Source organism: Pleurodeles waltl, chromosome 11 (assembly GCF_031143425.1).
Source record: "Pleurodeles waltl isolate 20211129_DDA chromosome 11, aPleWal1.hap1.20221129, whole genome shotgun sequence".
Lineage (NCBI taxonomy): Eukaryota > Metazoa > Chordata > Amphibia > Caudata > Salamandridae > Pleurodeles > Pleurodeles waltl.
The window spans coordinates 414,189,027-414,212,274 of NC_090450.1; the positions used below are offsets into that span (position 1 = coordinate 414,189,027).

General features: G+C 46.1%; 2 protein-coding genes across 2 annotated transcripts in view; one reads left to right on the plus strand and one right to left on the minus strand.

Moving 5' to 3' along the window:
* LOC138265748 (adiponectin-like) overlaps window positions 1-23,248 on the minus strand; it is a 390,833-nt gene that overhangs the window by 332,342 nt on the left and 35,243 nt on the right. The window lies entirely within an intron of this gene.
* Window positions 1-23,248, plus strand: part of LIMS2 (LIM zinc finger domain containing 2) — a 360,835-nt gene that overhangs the window by 129,425 nt on the left and 208,162 nt on the right. The gene's annotated exons all lie outside the window — the stretch shown is intronic.

A 23,248-nucleotide genomic window follows, 5' to 3' on the forward strand; every position in this document is an offset into this window, starting at 1 on the left:
GGTGGTGGCAGCTCGCTGTGTTGAGTAATAACGTATGTTTTTAAAGCACCTGCCGCGGCTTTCAGACAACAATGAAAATGTCAAAATAACTCTGAGGGAATCTGAGGAAGGGGTCATTTTGGGGGAGGGGGGGGCAGAAAAGTTTGTTGCACCAGGTGCCACCAGCAGTAAAGCCGGCCCTGCAAGGCCCTCTCTGGAACGGAACATAAGAAATACTAGGTTGGGTTTAGCCTTGTTAGGCCTTGTCAGAGAGGTATAACTTGGATCGTATGACACAGCGACTAAAGGTCACACAGCTGGGCATAACCTTGAAGGCTTAGGACAATATATAAAAAATGTAAAAGGTGATGGTAGGAATGCTTGCAAATAGTGTACACCTCTGGCTATCGCTGCGGGTAGCATTTTAACACACCTTTTTTCTCCCACTCTAGACAGATGCCCGTCTTATGGAAATCTCTACTGACCCTGCTGCTCACAGTAACAGTCCATCTCAAACTGCTAGGCTAGACCGCATCCGGAAGGGGGAACATGGAACCCCACAATAGTTGTGGCCTTGTTAGGCCTCAGTGTGGGTAAGGGAGGCCTCTGTCTACAGAGTCACAGTTGGTGAACAACTAGGAGATAGAATTCTACCCAGAGCGATTGTCAGTGGTAAAGAATATTTGCAAGAATTCCTCCCATCTCTGGTTATGTGGTTCTTGATACATCCTCACAGAATAAGGATAAGGATGAAGAAGACAGACAATAATTTAATAGTCTAAATATTTAGCAGAAATCTTCAATAGCCCAAGTCTTCCTCTTCCTAGGGCTACTCATCCTAAAGGTTGTGCTTGCTACATTCATTAGGTGGCTTTCTGTTATACAGGATGTTGGAAAGGCTGAATGCACTTAATAACTAGAGCCAACATTCTTGTTTTTTCCTTCTATTGTTTTGAACTCCCTGCCTTCTCATCTGTGCCTACAAGCTGTTGTCCAGATTTTGCAGACGTTTGAGGTTTTGTTGGGCCCAGATGTTTGCAACAAGACCTGTTGTGACTCCTTTGGTCCACGAGGCACCAGGACAATGTCTACACCTCAGGTTGTTTTCTTATTCCATTGGATTTAGAAATTCAAATGCCATCTCCGGGTCTGATGGGTTCACTGCTTGACTCTCTGGGACATAACTTCAGGTTCCCATTCTAGTACCTTCTAAAACAATTGCTGCTTCTCTAGAGCCTTTCTGAAGATTTTTACTGATGCTGCAACTTTAAGACACTATGTTGATGACACTTTGATGTCCATGCTCAGCTCCACTATCACCCAGTATCAAGGGGACTTTCATAATTTCAGGTCTTACTATAGATAATAACTGTGGTGTGGCTGGTTTTCTAAAATGGAAAACCTTCCAGTTTTTAAACTGTATTGCAAAGAGGGATGCCACCTCAAACAAGAGCAGCAGATTAGACCTCTGTGTGCTGAGATTACCCCAAGCTCAGCCTATTTTTGTACTTTAAAGACAAAATTTGATCTAAAAGTAAATTGAATAAGCTTTAAAATGTCATCATCATCAAGTATTTTTTATTCGATTAATTAAAATCATAAAAGGCAATATGTTCATTTCAAAATACAGCATACAAAAAGATATAAAAACTTCACAACTATTAAAAGTATAACATAAAATTCAAAAATAAAACTAGCTTATACAATTTATATAAAATACACCTTCAGCCCCAGTGAAGAAACTGGAGTAATTGTGACTATAATCCTGCCAGCAGGGATGGACATCTCTTTTTTAATCTCAAAGTCCCTGTTAAAAAGCTTGCCACATTAAAACATACTTTAACATTAGACATCATCTGTAACAGAGCAAATCTATCTTGTTCAAAGCTCATTATTTTTAACAATGGGAGAATGTATCTGTCTAAGGGAGCAATAATAATCACAAAACATGACAAAGTGCATAGTATCTTGGGTGAGAAACTATCACAGCTGCAAGGACCCAGGTTTGCTACAGTATTCCATCCCTGTGGCTCGGCTAATAGCCAATGCAAAAGGTTCAACCTAAATCTAGTGAGAAGGAACTGGTGTTGAGGGATAGTCACTACATCTAGATAGGGCTCAATTGTAGGGCTAGACTTCAATAAAACATACTCATGAACTGAGGGTTTGCATAGCTCTCTACCTTCTCTTTCAGCCTGGGCCAAGGATTAAAATGGTTTCTTGACCCAAGCCAGTTCATTCCTAGGGATTGTTTCTGATGAGCTGTACAGCTCAAGGCGGTTCAGCTTGCCAATGGTCGTTCTAATATAGTTAAGCCAATGGACGCTGTTACCCTTCTCCAAGGATAAGCAATATTTAATGGCAATTTGATTAGTCCAGAATCTGAGCTACCTTACCACGGGGCCAGAGGCTTGTCTTGAGCAATAAAGGAGGCTGTGAACGGAGGAACAGCTAATAATCTTTTCAAAAAGTTATTCTCGCCTACCTGCAGTTCTTACATCATCTTGTAACCCCATATATCACACCCATATTTACTTAGGAAGCTGCATTTCGACTGATACACTTTCAGAAGGGCCTGAACAGGTTTTGCACCCAATCTGCTGGCAAAGTCGAAAACTGCTCTTGAGGCTCTAGCCATGGTGTTTCTCTTGACCCTTCTCAGTGTAGTCCAAGACCCCTCTCATTGAAAAGAACTCTCAATTAGGAAAAATGCATCAACCCTTGTGATTTCAACCCCACCTCCAAAACATTTCTTCAGGCAGTTTCCTTTAGGGCCCATAACCATAATGTGGGATTTTGTGTAATTAGTCCTTAAATCAAGAAAATGTATAACATCCACAAAACTGTTGAGGCGACACTGCAGTCCCACCCTTTCTTCTGGCCAGCAGCACGGCATCATCAACGTATAAAAGTGCCAGAATTCAATATGAGCCCATGTGGGGAATGACTTTGCTGCAGAACATTACTTGGAGCCCAGCTTATTAATGTATAAGGTAAAAAGGAGTAGGGCTAGTATGCAGCCTTGTCTGACCCCACTATTTACAGCAATAGGCGACAAGAGACTCCGACTCGTGTTAAACCTCAGTGTAATCGATAGATCAGAGTGTAAATCATGCAATGATTTAACTATATCACGGTCCACACCCAAGTCCATCAGAAAAGGTCAGAGTTGTGACCTATTTACTCTGCCAAATGCTGACATTAGGTCCATAAAAGCAAAATGTAACATGCCTCATTTGATTATTGTGTATTTCTCTATGAACAAGTGCAGGTTAAGGCATTGATCGAGGGTGCCCTTCCCTCGCATGAACCTATGTTGTAAGTTTAGGATGACATTTCTTTATTAGAGTCAACATATGCGTCTCGTCTTTGATTATTATTTTTGTTGCTTCTTCAGGGTTACTAAGGTGCTAAAAATTATACTCTACAATCAATTATATAATTGGAGTATTGTGCACAAACAAACAGAAAAATGGTATATGGTTATTAGTTGTCAAAAGCGCATGCAAGACAAACATAATGTCCCAAAATAAATTGAAGCAATGAAAATGAAAGCCAAAGAAAAATAAGACACTCAGGCCCATATTTATACTTTTTTAGCACCGCATTTGCGCCGCTTTACGACACAAAAGTGACGCAAACTTACAAAATACAATTGTACATTTTGGTTTATCTGCAGACTGAACTTTGGAATAGAAACTTTAAATATTTACAGCCATTATAATATTCAAATAATGTTTTGATTTAGCGAGTCATCAAAAACACTTTTAACATAATGAAAGTAGGCAGAACTCAACTGATGATAGAGCTCATTTTCTCAATTACCTGAACTTGATGAATATAGCTTCAGAGTCTAGATAACTGGGTGCATTTTGAGTTACAAAGTAATTTGTACCATAATAATGGAATATATTGATTCTAAATTAGAATTGTGTAGCAATTTTGTAAGTTGAAGTGAGGAAATTATATTATTTTCCTATTAAAATGATAGTATGGAAGATAGTGTACCATCAAAGTAACTTAGGACATATTACCTTTTTACCTAAGACTCCTAATTGGTTAGAAAACAATTGGTGTTTGCTTGTTTGGCACCACAGTATCACAGTTATTCTCTAGACATAATGTAGAACAGCTAAAATCAAGTACACATTTTAATATTTTGATAGGTCAGTAATTTGAGGCTAACATGATTCTACATAGGGCTTACCTAATCACATATGTTTTCTTGAAAGTCCTTTGAGATGTATATCAATCTGTTGTTGGGAATCTATCTTTCTTTTTTTTAAAGTTTCAAATAATTTGTTATTGTATATGACTAATAGCTAGAAATACAAAATATCAAGATAGGGCCATTTTGTCTTTTAAACTTGACAAATGGCCATGATAACCATCCAAGTTTCGTAGGGTAGACGATGGCTCTCGGTTGGCCTTCTAGCTAGTTAAGCATTTATATGGTTGTAAAGGACAAATGTTGGAAGTCATTTATAAACTAGCTTGGGATACAGTAGTCTTTGTACTGTCTCAGTAGTATCAATAAACCAGGGTCAGCAACAAACTATAAATGTGAATGGATACTTGTGTGTTCATCATTTAATAAGAGTTAAATCAGTGTACCTCCCTATTGGAAGCAAAAAGTTATTTTTAAAAAGTAGAATAATCCTGCCAGGTAAGGGTTCGCAATAAAAAGATGTTTGGTAGTGCCATTTTATATTACCTATAAGAATTGTGGAAAATATAATATCCTGCCCTTTGAAAAGGAGAGCATCCCAAATACCACTAGGGGGTGGTATATGGGGCAATATTTAGAAATACAAATTAGAAACCAAAACATTTTGTTATGATTACACGATTAATGATGGCATTTGTGAGGCTTGAACCACAGGCTTATATGTTTATATTGTCAAACTCATGTGCATTGAGCCCCCACGGTTGGTGGTGTGCATCAAAGAAACATTTGTGACTGATAAGCTCAAAAATTAACAGACATTGAATCGCTAATAGGTCTAAATGATCTATTGAATTCTTAGACACAGTTGTGTCTTATGATGAAATATTTTTAAAAATATATCTTTTTAACCATCTGATAATGTCTTATCCTACACAAACGTCTGATTGGAAAAAAGAATTTGTTTAAATATGCCTGCTCACTATTTCACAAGAAGTTACACATTCATTGTCAGAATTAAATCCATTAACTGTAGGTCCAGGTTTGTAAATCCCCATGCTCTCTTTTTCTCTTGCCCCATCTTTAATTCTTACTAATGCTGCAGGTGGCAATGAACGTAATGTCTTAAATATTTTGCAATCAATTTCATGTATATAAACAGATGTTTTTCACATACAATTTCCTGAAGGCTCTTGTATGCTTTTTCCACCTTTCTTTCACTGATCGAATGATTGACCCAACATATATCTTGCCACAAGTACAACTAATCACATTTACAACAAAGTGGAATTACAGTTGAAGAATTTCTTTCTTATATAGGTTTTCCTACCAAACAAATTTTGTAATGAACATTGTTTATCTTTTTTAAATAGACAGTAGATGAAACTATTCTATTTGTAACATCCTTGAATATCGATTAGAGTACATTTTGTGATGAGTGTTCATGTATATTTGTGTCACTAGGACATAGAATATTTCTCAAGGTTTTCCCTCTCTTGAATGTTAGTGAAGGGCTAAGGGTAATGCATTATGGCACTTCACAGTCTAATTTCAGTAAACAAAAGTGTTTATTGAATATTTTGTACACTGGGAAACGTACTAAACTGTAGGTGGTAACAAATCCAAATTTCTGATTCCCAGCATTTTGAGGTATCCCTTTCTTTGGTTTATAGGCTAAATCATACTCAAAATGGTGGGAGCTTTCCTATAGGCTTTCACTATTGTACTTTTTATCTTAACCCACAGTGACAATATGAAAGCAACAACCGTACCAACCCCAGGTGTGCAAGTGAGAATTACAAAGAGTTGTAACAAAGATTAGGGACATAGAGTACACTGATCTCACATCAACAGGAAGACAGTTCTCTATAGCAGATCCTCGTGGCACTTCCCCTCATGAGCCTTCCCCACACTTCATCAGTTTCCAGGAGTACCAAGCCAGCCACATAGTCTGGGTCCTGGGATCAGGTCTCCCTTGTCATATCCCTTCGTGTTCCTGCCATTGACCCCAGATCGTAGCAGACTTGTGGGGATACCCCCTCACACAGTACATAAGGTTCCTCAGACTGTCTGCACTTCTCTATATTAGACCTCCATTCCTGCACTGATGGGACATTCACTCTCACCCAGTATTGTATTATTATTATGTCATGTCTTGCAACCACCATGGCCATGTTACAAAGAAAGAGTGTGTATCTGACGAGGGTTCTTTCTTCTCAGATGCCCAGGGAAATCAACCAGGGATTAACCACTAGGAGTCTCCTGCAATTAAGGAAATTGTGTGATGTATGGCCTACCAGAACCCCTTCAGTTTCAGACACTTCCAGATCCTGTGTAGCAGAGTTTCCTGTTGGCCACACCCTCTCTAGTATTGGTCAATATCTATTGTGCCCATTGAGTGTACCCTTATGTGGGGGAAATGGACCCAATGAAGTAATTTCAGCTGAACCAGTTGGAATCCGGCCTGAATAGCGACCTGCCCTTGGTACCTACAGGCCAACCCCCATTCATCATCCTCAGGTTTACCCAGGTCACACTCCCATTTCTCTCTCAGCATCTGTAGGGAGGACTGTCTGTTGGTGAGTGCTAGACCTGACAGCCTTAGGTTTGTCACCCCTAACTTTTTGCCTGTCTCCCTCCACTTTTTGACACATTTTTTCCTGGTTTTAGGACTCTGCACACTTTACCACTGCTAACCAGTGCTAAATTGCATGTACTGTCTTCCTTAAAACATGGTGACATTGGCTCATACCCAATTGGCTTATTTAATTTACTTTTAAGTCCCTAGTAAAGTACACTACATGTGCCCAGGGCCTGTAGATTAAATGCTACGAGTGGGCCTGCAGCACTGATTTTGCCACCCACATAAGTAGCCCCTTAACCATGTCTCAGGCCTGATATTGAAAGGCCTGTGAGTGCAGTTTCACTGCCAATTCGACTTGGCATTTAAAAGTACTTGCCAAGCCTTAAACTCCCCCTTTTTTCTACATATAAGTCACCCCTAAGGTAGGCTGCCCTAGATAACCCATAGGGCAGGGTGCTATGTAGAGAAAAGGCAGGACATGAACCTGTGTTGTTAATATGTCCTGGTAGTGTAAAACTCCCAAATTCGTTTTACACTACTGTGAGGCATGCTCCTTTCATAGGCTAGCATTAGGGCTACCCTCATATGCTGCTTGATGCTGTTTGAGTGGTAGATTCTGATCTGAAAGGAGTAACAAGGTCATATTTAGTATGGCCAGAATGGTAATATAAAATCCTGCTGACTGGTGAAGTTAGATTTAATATTACTATTTTAGAAATGCCACTTTTTAGAAAGTGAGCATTTCTCTGCACTTAAATCCTTCTGTGCCTTACAATCCACGTCTGGCTAGGTTAGTTGACAGCTCCCTTGTGCATTTCACTCAGACAACCCCAAACACAGGATGCTCAGTCACACCTGCAAACATCTGCATACTGAATGGGTCTTCCTGGGCTGTGAGGGTGGAGGGCCTGACACTTATATGTCAAAGGACAGTGGTCTGCCCTCACACAATGGATTGCCAAACTCCCTACTGGGACCCTGGCAGACAGGATGGAACTGAAAGGGGACCTTGTGCATTTCTAAGCCACTCTTTGAAGTCCCCCCCACTTCAAAGGCACATTTAGATTTTCAAACCGGGTCTCTGACCCTACCAGCTCAGACACTTCTTGACAAGATACCTCCTGGGAGAGAAACTGAACCAGAATCTTCAACCTGCTAAGAGAAGCTGCCTGGCTGCCCAAAGGACTCACCTGACTGCTTTGCTATAAAGGGCTGCTGCCTTGCTGTTACCCTGCTGCCTTGCTGCCCTCTGGCTCTGCTGAGATGTGCTCTCCAAGGGCATGGGTTGAGCTTGCCTCCTGTTTCCTAAAGTCTCAGGGCCAAAAAGACTTCATCTCTGCAAAGAAGTACCTGTGCGGCGAAAATCTATGCACAGCCTGCCAGAATCGACTCACAGCCTGCCTTGCGGTGAGAAAATCACTGCATCGCCGAACCGGAATGACGCAGCACGGCTCACTGAGTGGAGATCGATGCAGCGCCAGCGTTGCAATTTGAACTTCGACGCACGGCCCACTGGATCGACGTATCACTGAGCCGGAACGATCCAGCCCAACTTGCTACAAGAGAAATACGCACAGCGCCTGCAGTGTGACAGAAATTTCCCTGCATCGCCCACCGGATCGATGCAGCTCCAGTGACTTCATCCTGCACACCCAGGATTTCTCTGCATCATCCCTGGGGCGTCCAAATACCCCGCAACCCGAAGAGGATCCAAGTCTGTGCGCCGGAAATCAATGCAAAGCCCTTGCGACGTGGAAAACCATCAACGCATCATCTGTGTGCGCCCGGAGAAACCGATGTGCACCTCCCTGTTTTCCACGCATCTGCTCCTCTGCGGTCCCGTGCAGATAATTTAGACGCAAACCAGGTACTTTGTGCTCACAAGAGACCATTGTTGTTTTTAAGAACTAAAAGACTCTATTTATCATTACAAAAGTGATTTCAACTTGTAATTATCAAGTCTTGATCGTTTTGACCTTAATCTACTCAGATAAATATTCTATATTTTTTCAAAACCTGTGTGGAGTATTTTTGTGGTGTTTGCTTGGTGTTATTGCATGATTTATTGCACAAATACTTTACACATTGCCTTCTAAGTTAAGCCTGACTGCTCAGTGCCAAGCTACCAGAGGGTGGGCACAGCATCATTTGGATTTTGTGTGACTTACCCTGACTAGATTGAAGGCCCTTGCTTGGACAGGGGGTAACCTGACTGCCAACCAAAGACCCCATTTCTAACAGCGAGGAGTGCAGAGTATATCAGGGATATAGAGTGTCTTGTAGGAGGGGGGCCTAGCACTCTATATTCCAATAGGTCCTCCTCCTCTAGATCCTGAGACTGGCCAATCTTGCAGGTAGGGATCGACCTAACTTGCAGATAGCGTGAGCACTGGCCTTCAGGCATGTGTTATTATCTCTGCTTTTGCTCAAAGGACGGCTACCTCGCTTCAGCTCGCTTGTGCCCCAACTTCGAGATGCCCATCCCATCCCATTGTCTGTGGCCTGTCACCTCATGTAAGTACGTCCGCTTACTTGAGCCCCATAGTCGAGTCTCCAGTGACTTTCCAACTTATCTTGTGCAACACCTTTCTCCAGATCCGGATCATTTTAGCTGTTGGCTCCACAAGAGCTTAGAACCTTTCTGTTCCGTGCAGTTGCTTGGCATAACGCTGTGGGTCTTGCATCTTCCGGTCCACCAGTAGGGAGGCTCCATTTGGTCCACAAATGAGATGTCGTTTAACACCAGCATCTGAGTCATCCAGTAGTGTAGGCGTAGATCTGGAAGGTCGATTCCCCCATCTATTGGTCGACTGGTCAGAGTGCTGCAGTTCCATAGCAAGACTCTAATCTCTCCCTCCACCACTTCAAAGAAATGATCTGGGACCTCGAATAGCTAATTTCGGAGAGTGTAAAGGAATTTAAGCAGGTTTATCATTTTATAAAGGGAGGATCAACCCAGTAGCGAGAAGGGAAGTTGACACCAATGATCCACATCTCTGTGAATTCCCGCCAGTATACTCCCCAAGTTTCTCTTGTAAAATAGCTGTTGGTCCATTGTCACTTATGCCCAGGTAGGTGAATCCGGTCGCTTCCCAGACCAGAGGACTTGACCACTCATCCTGTAGTTTCCACTGCAAGACTGGGGACGCAACAGACTTTCTCCAACTAATAGTAATACTGAAGAAGAGTTTGAAGACTCGAAGGAACTCAAGAATCCTCAGGAAAGAGTGAGCCGGGCCCGCAGAGTATAATAGGACATCATCAGCATAGAGAGATATAGCATCCTCCCAGTCGCCATCCCATGGGAGTCCCCTTAACAGTGCGTCCCCCTTTATCCAGTTTGTCAGTGGTTCTGTCGCCACAGTGACAACAGCGGGGAAATAGTACAGCCTTGATGGGTGCCCCCACCCAGTTCACATTCCTCCAAGAGAGTTCTATTCACTGACACCTTTGCTGTATGCCTATGGTAGAAAAGGCATACACATGTCAGAAAGGATGGTCCAAAACCCATCCCTTCCAGTTGCACAATGAGGTAGGGCTGTTCTATGCAGTCAAAGGCTTTCTCTGCATCAAGCGCCAACAGTACCACTGTTCCCTTCACCTTCTGTCTACTAGCCAGGCACTCAAGTAAATGCCAGAGTTTGTGTCTAGTGGACCTGTAGAGCATAAAGCCAGATTGGTCCAGGGCCACAATACAATCTATCACCTGCATTAGGTGGTTCGCTATAATTCTAGGAAGTATTTTGGTTTTGATGTTCAGAAGAGATATTGCCCTATAGGAAGCACACTCATCTGGCGCCCTCTCTGATGTGTGTACTACGACAATTAATTGCCTGTCTGAGGCCTCCAGGAAACTTGCCCCTCTCCCTAATAGAATATGTCTCAGAGTGGCTGCACCACACTACTTTTGACACATTTAAAAAAATTCTGGGGGTAGGTCCCGGGGAATTTCCACTCTTTATTTGGAGCAGGGCCTCCTCAATCTCTCACAGTGTTAGTTCAGCATTTAGAGATTTTCTGGCTTCCTCTCCCAACTGACGATGGAAGTCATTTGTGAATTAATGTATGTCCCCCCAGGTCTCTGGAAAAACTCTTGAGCCATTCAGGTTGATCAAGGACCACGCATAAGTTTACATAATTCTCTCTCACGAGCCTTTCAACGTGCCTTTATTTGCTTGACTAAAAGACGCCTTGACCTCTCTCTGAGTTGAGACAGACGCTCTGCCAATTCCACGTATCTCACCGCCCTGTTATGTACCTTGTTCACAAGTTCCACCGGTTATTCTATCTCATCTCACCTCTTCCCTGTTATGTGGGAGATGATGTGACTTCTCACCACTGTCTTGTATGCTTCCCAGAGAGCTACCCCAGAGGATACTAACCCTTTATTTTCCCGGCAGTAGTTGGTTGTCACACCTTGTCTGTATCTCCCGATGGCTTGAGCGGTCAACTTCCAGGGGTCCAGGCACCAGTCAGGGCTAGCTAGATAGAGGGGAGTGGTCCGAAATGCCCCTCTGCAAATACTTTGAGTTCGGGTATCGGTGCTGCAGGGTCACCAGTTCTAAGAAGTAGTCCAGCCTTGAATGCGTGTGAGAACTGCCTGATCCCCAGATGTGAGGCCCGCCAGAGATCCACCAAAGCAGGAGCTTCTGTGCATGCCCCTCAATCGTGAGTCATCCCAGAGTCTCCCCCTAACTGGAGTATCCTATCCATGTCCCGCTGCAGTGTCAGGTTGAGGTCTCCACCCACTATTATTAGTGTGTTGGAGATCTCAGCAATCCAGTACTCCAATTAGACTTTGCCTATTCTGTGTGCCCCCCTCTGCAGCTGAGGACCCTTATTCGTCAACCCTTTTTTTGTCACCTGAAACGGCACGGACCTGCAGGCAAGGATCTCAGTCCCCCTCAATCCTGTGGAGTAGCCTGCATGTACTAAGGTCTAGTATCACCGTTTGCCTAGGAAGCCACATTTGTTACCAGTCGGGTGTGTTTCTTGTAACAGAATCAGGTCTGTGGAGTGACGCATTAGGTATTTCATCACAACCCCTCTCTCACTTTGTCATTTGCATTCCATGATAACATCATGAGAGCGGTACCGCCCCTCACCAAGTGGGACGTAGTCTCTGACATAGTCCGAGACTGCCTTTTAACTCCCCTTGGGCACTCCACGCCATCGTAAACCATAACTATGCGCTCAGCCGCAGCCTTCTATAACTCCACCACATCTCTCTCTCTCTGCCACGTCGTGCGAGTATAAAACGACACCCTCAGTGTCCCTAATGCCTGTCGCCCACCCCAACTAAGTACATACATTACCAACTTGTTTAAATATCAAGTAACAATGTTTGTCAGGGGGCTGGAGCCGCTAGTAAAGGTTCTGTGGCTGGCCACGTCGCACGTAGGGCGACAATAAAGGGGACAGCTTCTTAGCGTCGCTCCCCTGTTAGAGGGAAAATTGGCCAGGGGGGGCCTCCGTACTAGGGAGGGTGGTCCACCCCGGGTTTATGGCCCCAAAAGGTGCGAGGAGGGAGGAGTGAGGCCAGGAGGTCCATTTAAGAGGTGACCTCCCAGGGCTGGGCCTCTTTTGGCGAAAGGCGAGCAACGCGCTGGACGGGAGAGAGGCTGAGTCCTGATACGGACATCTGGCATGGCAAGGATGAGCTGAGGTGAGTCTGAGGAGGGGGTTGCGAGGGTTGGAGGCAGTGGCAAATCCCTACGTTTTGGAAAGGGATATGGGTCCGAGAAAGCGGGGACGACGCGAGTTACAGATCCGTAGCCACCCGCTCCCTTCAGCCGCTGCCACCCAAAAACCCCTTCCTCCCTCCTTCCACCTAACTAACACTCGGTCACAGACTTAGGTCGGGCACCGAAGGAAAGCCCCTCTCGTCCAGCACTTCGCAGACGCTCTCGTCCTGTGAGGGCTGCGCCGGCATAGTTGCTGGTTCCTTGGGCGCAGGGCCTATTAAAGAACCCGGTCCAAGAGGCGACCTACGCGCACTCGGTAACAGAAGGGCGAGGCCTTCCCGCGCCGGTCCTAGAGTGGAGGGCCGCCGACGAGGCAGGCAGCAGGCGCGTGGCAGCCTCTGGCTCTGCCTCCTGGTAAGCGACATGGCCGCGGGGAGCTACCGGTGCGGGGCCTGGGCCACGGCAGTCCCCACGCCGCGTGCAAACTCCCCGACCCGTTGTGGCAAACGGGCGAAGGACCGGGAGGCTTAAGTCGCGCCTCCTCTGCCGCACCTCCGCACCTCAGCATATTGGGCGCGGAGCGAGGCTAAAAGAAGCAAAGCGAAGGAAAGGAGGTGCTGCTCGAAGGAGTGCGCGCGGACACCTCCACCCATAACGCCCGCGAGACCCAACGCCCGTATGGTGGCGGGCGCGCGAGGCGATTAAAAAAAAAAAGAAGGCCCGACAGAAAAGCAGAAGGAGGTGCCGCGGGCACGAGGACACGCGGTAACCTCCACCTTCCTAACGCCCGGATGGCGGAGAGCGCGCCGGTGTCGGCATAAGAACTTAAAAAAAAAAAAAAAAAAGTATATTAATAAATACAATGGAAGAGATAAAGGAAAGGCCGTGGCTAGGGCGCGCGGACACCTTCACTCCCCCAGCGCCCGCATGGCGGTGGGCGCTCAGTTGGGAAAGTTGAAAGATAAATAATATTTTAGCGATTGTGCCTCTCCGTCCGGGTGCGACGTCTGAAGCGCCCGCTTGGAGGGAGTTAGGTGCAGCGGGGTCGGGGGCAGACAGCCGCGTCGGCACACTAGGCACTCGAAGCCTGCCAGGGCGCGGGCCTACCAGGGCTCGTGTGAGGGGGGGGGGCACCAGGCTGCGAGGGGGCGAGTATGTGCGCTGCATCGGGATTCGAAGCCGGCATCAGGAGGAAATGAAAGGCTTCGCAGGAGTCGTCCCCGTACCCCCCACCCCCCCCATTGCAAACACACCTGCAGCTACTCCAAGATAACCACGTGCTGGGGCAAGACGATGCCGCAACGGGCCGAGTGGCGCTCGGCATAAAAAGGGTCAGGAATTGCAGGAATGGTTTGCGGCATTTGCGTGGTATCCAGGCGGGCACAGCAGGGATAATTGAAAGTTTGGCGGCAGCAGGACGCTAAAAAGGAACTGGGGGGGGGGGCGATACCTGCATAGGACCGAGCGGTGCTCGGCAAATGGGTGGCTCAGGCTTCCGAATCCGCTCCTCAACATTAAAACAGAGGCCTTCGTTTTCGCCGCACACAAGAGTCTGGCCCCCTATCGCGAACAAACCACTGCTGCGTAAGGTATTCTGTGGTGCTATGTATGCAGAGTGCAGTCTAGACTGGCAAGCTTGGTTTTTCCATGCCTTGCACTGCATAGCGCACGAGCACTGCACTACTCGTTACCCACTATATGCAGAGCTCACGTGTTCACAGACATTGTCCTATATTTGCAGTGTGCTATGCATGGCCTTGCTCTCACTGCCCAGAGCAGGCAGTGCTGCAGTGCACTATGGTACGGCCTCAGTATTACTGCTGAGTGCGTGACATGATGCTGAGTACGCTCAGTTCCATACTTGTTGCGTGCAGTTTAATGTGCCTCGTACCACCCTAACCCCCTGCATGCCTCACACCAATAGACACCGACTCGCTTAACTGCCTCTTGCTGAATGTAGCCCCGCGCGGACCGGCTCTGACGGTCCACTGCTGCATCGTGTTCTGGCCACCGCTCCCACGTTCTTGCAGTAGGGCCCTGCCACTAACTGACTATCAATTCTCAGTGTAGGCAGTGCTGCCCTGCCACTGCAGGCAGGCACAAGCACTGCCTCGTTCTTGCGGTGCACCAAAGGCCAGGAATGTGGCATTTGTCAGGACAATTTCCGGGCTGTATTAAGGAACATGCACAATGCAGGAGAGCAGCAGAACGGTCTGCACCGCAGTGAAAGTGAAAGCCTTTCCCCTGCCTCTGCAAGCTCATTTGCATTTCACACACAGTTACCCAAAGACTGAGTTACAAAGAACAGACACACAGTAACAGTAGACTGCTCTGGGGATGTAATGCCTTTGCCCTAGATTTCAGCCTCCTTCAGGGCAGCCCTTAGTTAATGAGCTTGAACCTCCATTCTTGCAGTTCCCAGTTTCCATTGATGTGAGCATCACAAGCTGATGCTCTGGGGTTAATCATTACCCGAGGCACAGACGCACTTGGCACAGAAGGATGAACACCAAGAACTCTGCGGTGGTAGCACTGCATGTACCACGCCACTCTCTCACTGCCCGTGGCTGCAACGCAGACTACCCTGAAACTGTCCGGCTCTGCCTGCCAGTGACGTACTGATGCAATGTACTTTGGCACTGTCTCGCTATTCCCCGTTCAACGCTGGGACAACGTTCACCCAGGATATCAATTTGCCCAAAAAAAAATAATAAAAAAAAAGGGATGGGGGCACCTGGTCATGGCACCTTTCGCAGGCCGAGGGATGCACATTGTGGGGGGCTGGCTTGTAGGGGGCACCAGAGGTACTTACACCTTGTGCCAAGTCCAGTTATCACTTAGTGTAGAAGAGGGTTTTCTAGCAGCTTCGGTTGATAGAAGGGAGCGATAGCAGAGAAGCTTCTGCTGGGCTAGGAGGCATTCAGAGCTCCTACCGTACCACGGGTGTCTGATGCACAATAGCATAAGAAAACACAATACACAGATACTAGGAGAAAGGTCCTTTGTTTTAGGACAATATGCCAAAAGGATCACTGAGTGCCCGCAGTATTGACCATCTTGTCTATACAATAAGTGAATCAGCCGCTGCCTTCTCCTACTTACCACTGGTGTCATACGCACAGTATTATAAGAAACACAATACACAGAAGTACAAGAAATAAGGGTACTTTATTTCAGGACAAGAGGCCAACAGCCACAGCATGAGGTTAAGTTAGATACGCACGATATGTGTACGCGTGAGGCAACCCTGCATCATGAAACCATTTACCTGGCAAAACTAGGAACGGCCTGGTAATTGTAGCATTACTAAGAATTCCTTGGGGGAGCCACCTGGGGAGCTGAAAGCCCCCGTTCAGTCATGACACAGGGATACGCAACAGTCGGGAGGCATTAAGACATACGAGGCATGCAAAGGATAATATAACAAAATATAAAAAAAAAATAAAAAAATAAAAAAAAAAATATATATATATATATATATATATATAATAAATAAAAAGAAAACATGTGTATCTTATCGGGACACTTAAGGTTGATTGAAGATATATATACATATATATATGGTAAGGTCACATGCACAGGGGAGGGTGTGTAACAATTAGAGATGCCGCCGGAGGGGGGAGGGCAACAGGTGTGCCGATCAACGCATCTCCAAGCTTTCTGATACCTTCAGGTAGAGTGGGCGCAAATGAAGTCAACTAACAACGCTCTAATACCCTTGTGTCGAGTTGGCATTAATAAATCGACAACACGACGGTGGTGGCAACCTTGAGCGGGGGAACCAGGTTCGGGGCTAGGCTTCCGCCCCTCGTCCCTCAAAACAGCCTAACCAAGGGGTCCTGGTACAAGGTCTATTCAATTAGGCCCATGGAATCGGGTGGGGCAGTAGGTTAACGGCCCCTTCGATAGCTCAGTTGGCAGAGCGGAGGACGGTGAGCAAAGTCAGGGATCTTTAGGTCTCGGGTTCGGATCCTGCTCGGAGGACAGGTTTACCCTAGGGTACCATTATCAACAGTATGTTACTGGTAACATGGGTAACACAGCGGCCCTATTATTAACAGTATGTTATGTGTAACATTGGTAACCCGGCTGCCTCCCCCACAAAAGGTTCACTGCGGTGTCACAGGACTTAGCGAAGGTGGGGCAGCGATGGAGAGTAGGACAGCACCACCAGATCTGACATGCAAGAACGATGGTGGCAGCATACATAAGAGATGGACTTGTTGGAGGGTTGAGTCAGACGAACGATTCCAGGCGCATGTGCATTTCTGGACTACGCTTCGGGAACAAAAAAAAAAAACAAAAAAAAAGATGTGTGTATATATATATATATACACAATATTAATAAAATTAAATTAACATATATAAGTAAGTATAGCAATAAGGATGCGAAGCAGAAGCTTAGCCGCAAATAGCAGGACTCCGGGGCAATTGACAGGATAGAACTAGCAATATGGGACCTACCATCTGTGACTTATAACCTGCCTCCAAATTCTGTCTGACAGCCATATAGAGAGCAATGCGTGGCACTCGAACTTATCCTGACTTGTAATGTTAGGGACTTGTCATTTGAGGAGACAAAGGGAGTGATTGAGTTAGGAGGCAAAGGCCTGTCACAGGAGCCTACACAGGTAAGGAAACTGCGGCCCAGCTACCGAGATGAGACGTGTTGTTGTCAAGCGGATGAGGCAGGCCAGTGGGGCAGGAGTTTATGCAGGTAATCATGCTGGGGCCGCAGCTGCCTCTAAGAGTAGGGTTGTGACCAATCGGTGGCCAGCAGCGCTGGGGCCTGGATGCATACACGGAGTGGGGTTATCGAAAATTAATAATAATGAGGAATAAGCAGATAAAAGAAAGGAGCGACATAGGTTTAGGAATTTTAAAGGAATTTCAGCCGGGCCGAACTGTAGCCCGGCTGTAAGAAGCGGGCTCTGGAGGTATTATCTCAAAGTAAGAAATGGCATGCACAGAGTACAAGGGTTCCCCTTAGAGGTAGGATAGTGCAAAAGGAGAGAATTCTATGTGGTATTTTGTGGTGGTGTGGTCGGCCAGTAGGCCTATCAGGGGTTTGTGCGGGGGCATTGTGGTTCACATACAGGCAATGAATTAGGATCACACATGTGCACGAAGTGGGGGGTTATTGGAAATTCAGAATAATAATGGATAAGCAGATAAACGAAAGGAGCGACATAGGTTTAGGAATTTTAAATGAATCTCAGCCGGGCCGAACTGTAGCCCAGCTGTAGGAAGCGCGCTCTGGAGGTATTATTTCAGAGCGAGGAATGGCATGCACAGAGTACAATCGTTCCCATTAGAGGTAAGATGGTGCGAAAGGAGAGAATTCTAATGCGCTGTTTTGTGGTGGTGTGATCGAGCAGTAGGCTTATCAGAGGTGTGCTGGGCGTTGTGGTTCACACACAGGCAATAAATTAGGAACACACACTCAGAGACAATTCCAGGCTAATAGGTTGTGTAGAGAAAATATCTTTCTAGTCTATTTTAAGAACCACAGGTGCAATATTTGCAAACAAAGGAAGTGGTGGCACAGGCGAAGAAAGGCACTTCAGTAATGCAGGGTAATGACTGCAGTAATGGCGGACACATCCGAGGAAGTTAAGGCATGGCAAAAAAAAAAAAAAAAAAGGGGGGCATGTAAAAATATTAGAGCATTGACGAGCCATAACATGTGCGGTAACAGATGTCAAGAAGTGGTGAGGTAATGCTTCCCTTCTCGTCCATCTAGGGACTGCGACAGTATGATGATGGGGCCACTCCGTGGTGGCCAGAGCTGAACGCCTGGCCAGAGTGGGTGGCTGGAACCCGGTTTCAGCGATAGCAACTCGCCTGGATGGGAACCCCCTGGAACGTGATGTGCCATGTGTGAGCTAGAGTTAGCCAGCTGGTGGGCCAAGAAGGGGTTAAGCCAGCCTTTCCAGAAATCCACCTGGGGGGAAAACTAGCTAAACAACTGGCGGTAGAGGTCCACGGTGGCGGGCCGTCTTAACACTGGGTCTGGCCAGAAAGGTTGCCCGAGGGAGCTCTGAGGCATAATTGGGCCAAGAAGATCCCAGGAGAGGTGATTCAGGGAGCCAGGTCTCCAGCCCCAAGTGGAATGTCCAGGCAAAGAGTCAGCCCGCGCTAGTGTGAATCAGCATGGATGGTATTCAGCAGATGGGTACACCGGTCTGAGGCGGGCACAGACACTTCCTAACAAGGGTAGAAACCCTCTCGAGATAACAGCCTGAGAATTAATAAGTAAGGGAGGAGCACAGGTGGGGGGGCCTCGGTTATCGCGAGATGCCATCCCCGAGGCTTGGCAGAGTTACAGGGCGATCCTAAAGCTTATAAATGATTAAAAGGCCTCCAGATGGTGATTCCTGGAGCAAAAAGCTATTCCTCAGGCTACTTGGAGCCTTTTACGGCGGGGCCTGGGATGACGTGACGGCGCTCCTTAATCCCGCAAGGGACAGTTGGAATCCTGAGCAACTGTGGAGACTGGCCTGGGTCTCGCTCTGACTTGTCAGGAGCATGACAAATGGATAAAGTGGTAAACCACAATAAAGGAACGAGCTGTAAGATGCTAAGCGTGCTGGTGCAGAGAACACCAGATGGAACAGCTCTAGCTTTCTCAGGATGGGTGTCGGCCAATGTTTAAGAAACTCATCGCTGACACCGGGATCGCCCGTAAGCTAACCCAACCTGTGTAAATAATAAACTTGCGACATATACCCACAAAATGTTGTCCTAGCATTTATTATGTTGCATGCATGATATTGTGATAAATGCCAATTGCACACCCACTAAGGGACTAGGGGTAGCAGCGCTATGTGGCTGGCCACGTCGCACGTAGGGCGACAATAAAGGGGACAGCTTCTTAGCGTCGCTCCCCTGTTAGAGGGAAAATTGGCCAGGGGGGGCCTCCGTACTAGGGAGGGTGGTCCACCCCGGGTTTATGGCCCCAAAAGGTGCGAGGAGGGAGGAGTGAGGCCAGGAGGTCCATTTAAGGGGTGACCTCCCAGGGCTGGGCCTCTTTTGGTGAAAGGCGAGCAACCTCCCACCCACCCCTACGACAGGGCAAACAAGCTCATGCATTCAGAGATGAAGAGGTGATTACATATGTGAAAGAGGTGTTTACAACATGAATTTCTCAACAGGAACATCAAGAAGCGTCGCAAAGCGGAGTTACAGGGCGATCCTAAAGCTTATAAATGATTAAAAGGCCTCCAGATGGTGATTCCTGGAGCAAAAAGCTATTCCTCAGGCTACTTGGAGCCTTTTACGGCGGGGCCTGGGATGACGTGACGGCGCTCCTTAATCCCGCAAGGGACAGTTGGAATCCTGAGCAACTGTGGAGACTGGCCTGGGTCTCGCTCTGACTTGTCAGGAGCATGACAAATTGATAAAGTGGTAAACCACAATAAAGGAACGAGCTGTAAGATGCTAAGCGTGCTGGTGCAGAGAACACCAGATGGAACAGCTCTAGCTTTCTCAGGATGGGTGTCGGCCAATGTTTAAGAAACTCATCGCTGACACCGGGATCGCCCGTAAGCTAACCCAACCTGTGTAAATAATAAACTTGCGACATATACCCACAAAATGTTGTCCTAGCATTTATTATGTTGCATGCATGATATTGTGATAAATGCCAATTGCACACCCACTAAGGGACTAGGGGTAGCAGCGCTATGGCTACGCCATGGTGACCGGTCTTGTGCTGTTGTGCCCTTCCATGAGCTGGGCCCCGTCTGGCCTTCATGCTCAATGCTCATCCTTCACATGACCTCATCTGCTGTCATAGGGGTGACCATTTGGAGCTCGAGTTACTCTGCATTGTCTCCCGAGGCAGCTGTGCCCTTATCTGATTTTCCAGTCTCTCTCCGTGGCCTCTCGCTGGTTTTGGGAGAGCATAAGACGGCCTTGCTGCGGGTCTGCCTCGAGTATATTTACCTTTCCGTCTGTGCCTCATCCTTCATGGGGGTTGCCCTGAAACGTCGACATGAACGCTGCCTCAGTACCCTTAACTGCCAGCCGGGAGGGCATTCCCTGTCCCAAGCCGCTGGCATCTGGTGGCCCTCTCTCTCCACCCATTCACATACTTCTGACGCAGTAGCAAAGAAATATGTCTCTGCGCCAAAAGTGATGCAGAGGTGTGCCAGGAACAGTAGGGCGCATTTGATGTTGATGTGCCTCAAGTGCTTTTTGAACACCAGAAACCTTTCACAATAATGTGTAACCACATTATTGTAGTAGTCCAGGCAGATACTGACTGGGCTCCCATTTGCTAGGGCCCATGGGATCCTATAGTCAGTAGGATGTCGTCCTTATCCCTAAAGTTAAGCAAGCACACCACTATCCCTAAGGGAGGCTTTTTAAATAGCTGCCACCTCCCTCAAACGTGTCAGTGAGTTAAAGGGTTTAGCCATAGAGGAACCTTTCATTCAGGTGCATGGGGACAGGGTGGTCCATAGAACCAGTCCTAAATTCCTCTCATATTTCCCTTCTCCACTCTGCAAAATATTTGCACTTCATGAGAACGTTAGGATCAATACTGTTTTTTTTCATCCCATGTCCAAAAGTTTTTCTGAGTCAGGCAATGTTTTTATTCTCATTTTGGTTTAAGTTCAATGTAGTCTATATATGAGATTTTGTTATTGCTTTATTAACTTACTTCCATTGTTAAGGTTTGCAGGTGGAATTTCGGAGAAGGTCTTAATAATTTTACGATGCAGTAAAAGTTTTTAAAAAATGCTCTGGGGAGTCATGGCAAAATCGAAATCTTCTAGTGGTAATTCTGAATTAATGTTGTGATTAGAACATTTTTGATCACGTTTTAACTGCTGACAGTTGTATTAACGTTCTCCAAGGCAAACACATGTTTTAAATACCGCAACAGGAGCACTCCCTGTTCTTAAGACACTCTGCTGATAATACTTATGCTTTGAGCAGTTCACTTTTTTTAGAATTATAGTTTTCAACTCTCTTACTAGAAGATTATTGTAGAGCGCTGAGGACCTTAATCAGAATATTTTCTTATTTCTATTTTTTGCATCCATTTATAGAGTTGGACTTGCACTCATAATATTTTATGTGCTTCCTTATGTGAATCCCCAAGTCAGATTTAATTTTTAAAACGTTAAAATAGCCTGTCTGCCTGTCTCACAAGATCAGTATTTAGGTGAAAACGGCACTTTCACAAGTCCTGGGAAAGAAAACGACACAGTCAGCATGACATTATCTTTCGCAGGACTTGTGAAAGTTTCATCTTCATCTAAATACTGAATTGTTGTAACAACAGGCGACCCAAGTCTGATGCACTCTCCTCGACATGTACGTCTCAAAGTTTAACAATAGTTATGAAAGGTAAAAATGTAGTCTGTGTTGACGTGTTTTCATCTTGTTGGTTTAGACCGGATGCATCTCGGATTTTGGAAAATCCCTACTTGATTTTGTAATGTAAGCTAAAAGTCAGTGGTCAGTATCTTATATAAACCTCTAGAATTCACCACCAAGGAGGAGAGTCCTTCGCACCAGCTTATCACAGCTTCTGTTCCAGACTGCCAGAACATCCACTCTTATGCCATAAGTCGAATTAGTGATGAGAGGAGCTGAGCCCATCTGTTGTGTGTTTTCCTTCTGAAGACATTCTCACTTCCTCATTAAAGTCTGATAAACACAGCCAATACGCTGTGAACAGATATGCAGTGCACAGGATCTGAAGAAACTCTAGAGGCAAGTTAGCTATTCCATGCTCTCATAGTGTAGTGCGTAGAAAGCATTAGGGTGATAGGATGCTAGGAATATTGTAAAAACTTGTTAAAACTGTCCATTTTACTCTCTCTGCTAGCAACATGCGCAAGTGCTATTTTAATTTTCATGTGCTAAGCAACAGACTAAAGGCCTGATTTATATGCTGGTGGTAAGGATACTCTGTTAATACAGAGTAGCCTTACCGCCAACAGAATGGTCTGCCTGCTCTATTTAAATGTGGGGGGGGGGGAGCGACGGGCGACCATACGTTTGGCTATGGCGGTGACTACTCCATCACCACCATAGGCAAACCTCTCTGACGGCCCAAAGGAGTAAGAACTGTCAGAGAAATGGCTATATTTTCTCTGTTGGTCACCACCAGACAAACCCTGGTGGTGAGGAACAGTAAAATGTTAATGATGACACCCCTCCACCCTACCGATTCTGCTGACCTGCCCGTGAGTCATTATCACCTGCAAGGATTGCCCACCATGAACCACGAAAATCCACCTCTTGAGGGGCACCCATCATTTTCCAGGGTCACCATTATGTCCGTGATGGTCACTGTTGCACCTAGGATAACCACAAATGTGAAAATATAAAAAATGATGGGATGCTTGAATTAATTTCACGTACTAGTGATTACTGTGGACCACATTTCAGTCCATTCATTTTTGCTCACTGTGCGACTTGAGAGGGGACCAGTCTTTTGCAAATCAGCCCTCGTCTACTAAGATTGGGACAGTACAGCCCAAATTGCTAGGCAGTGTTACCTCTGTTTAGGAAAAAAAACTTTGGCCAGTTTCGGCCTTGTTGTGCCTAATCAGTGTGGTGCAGCATACGTCTTATGCCACATCGAGAGCCCATGTCTGGTCATTGTGCTATGGATTCCAACCATTATGGCAAATATGCCCTCGTTATGCAGGAATGGATTTACACCACTCCTTGATTTTCTCTGTCCCCTCTGTGAAGATGCTTACTAGAAGTATGGGCCTACTATTTCCCATTTAAGCAGAGCAAGGGGTGGCTTAGCCTCCTTAGTAAACAGTAGTGCTTCCCAGATTTTGGTGGAAAATATACTCGCCGTTC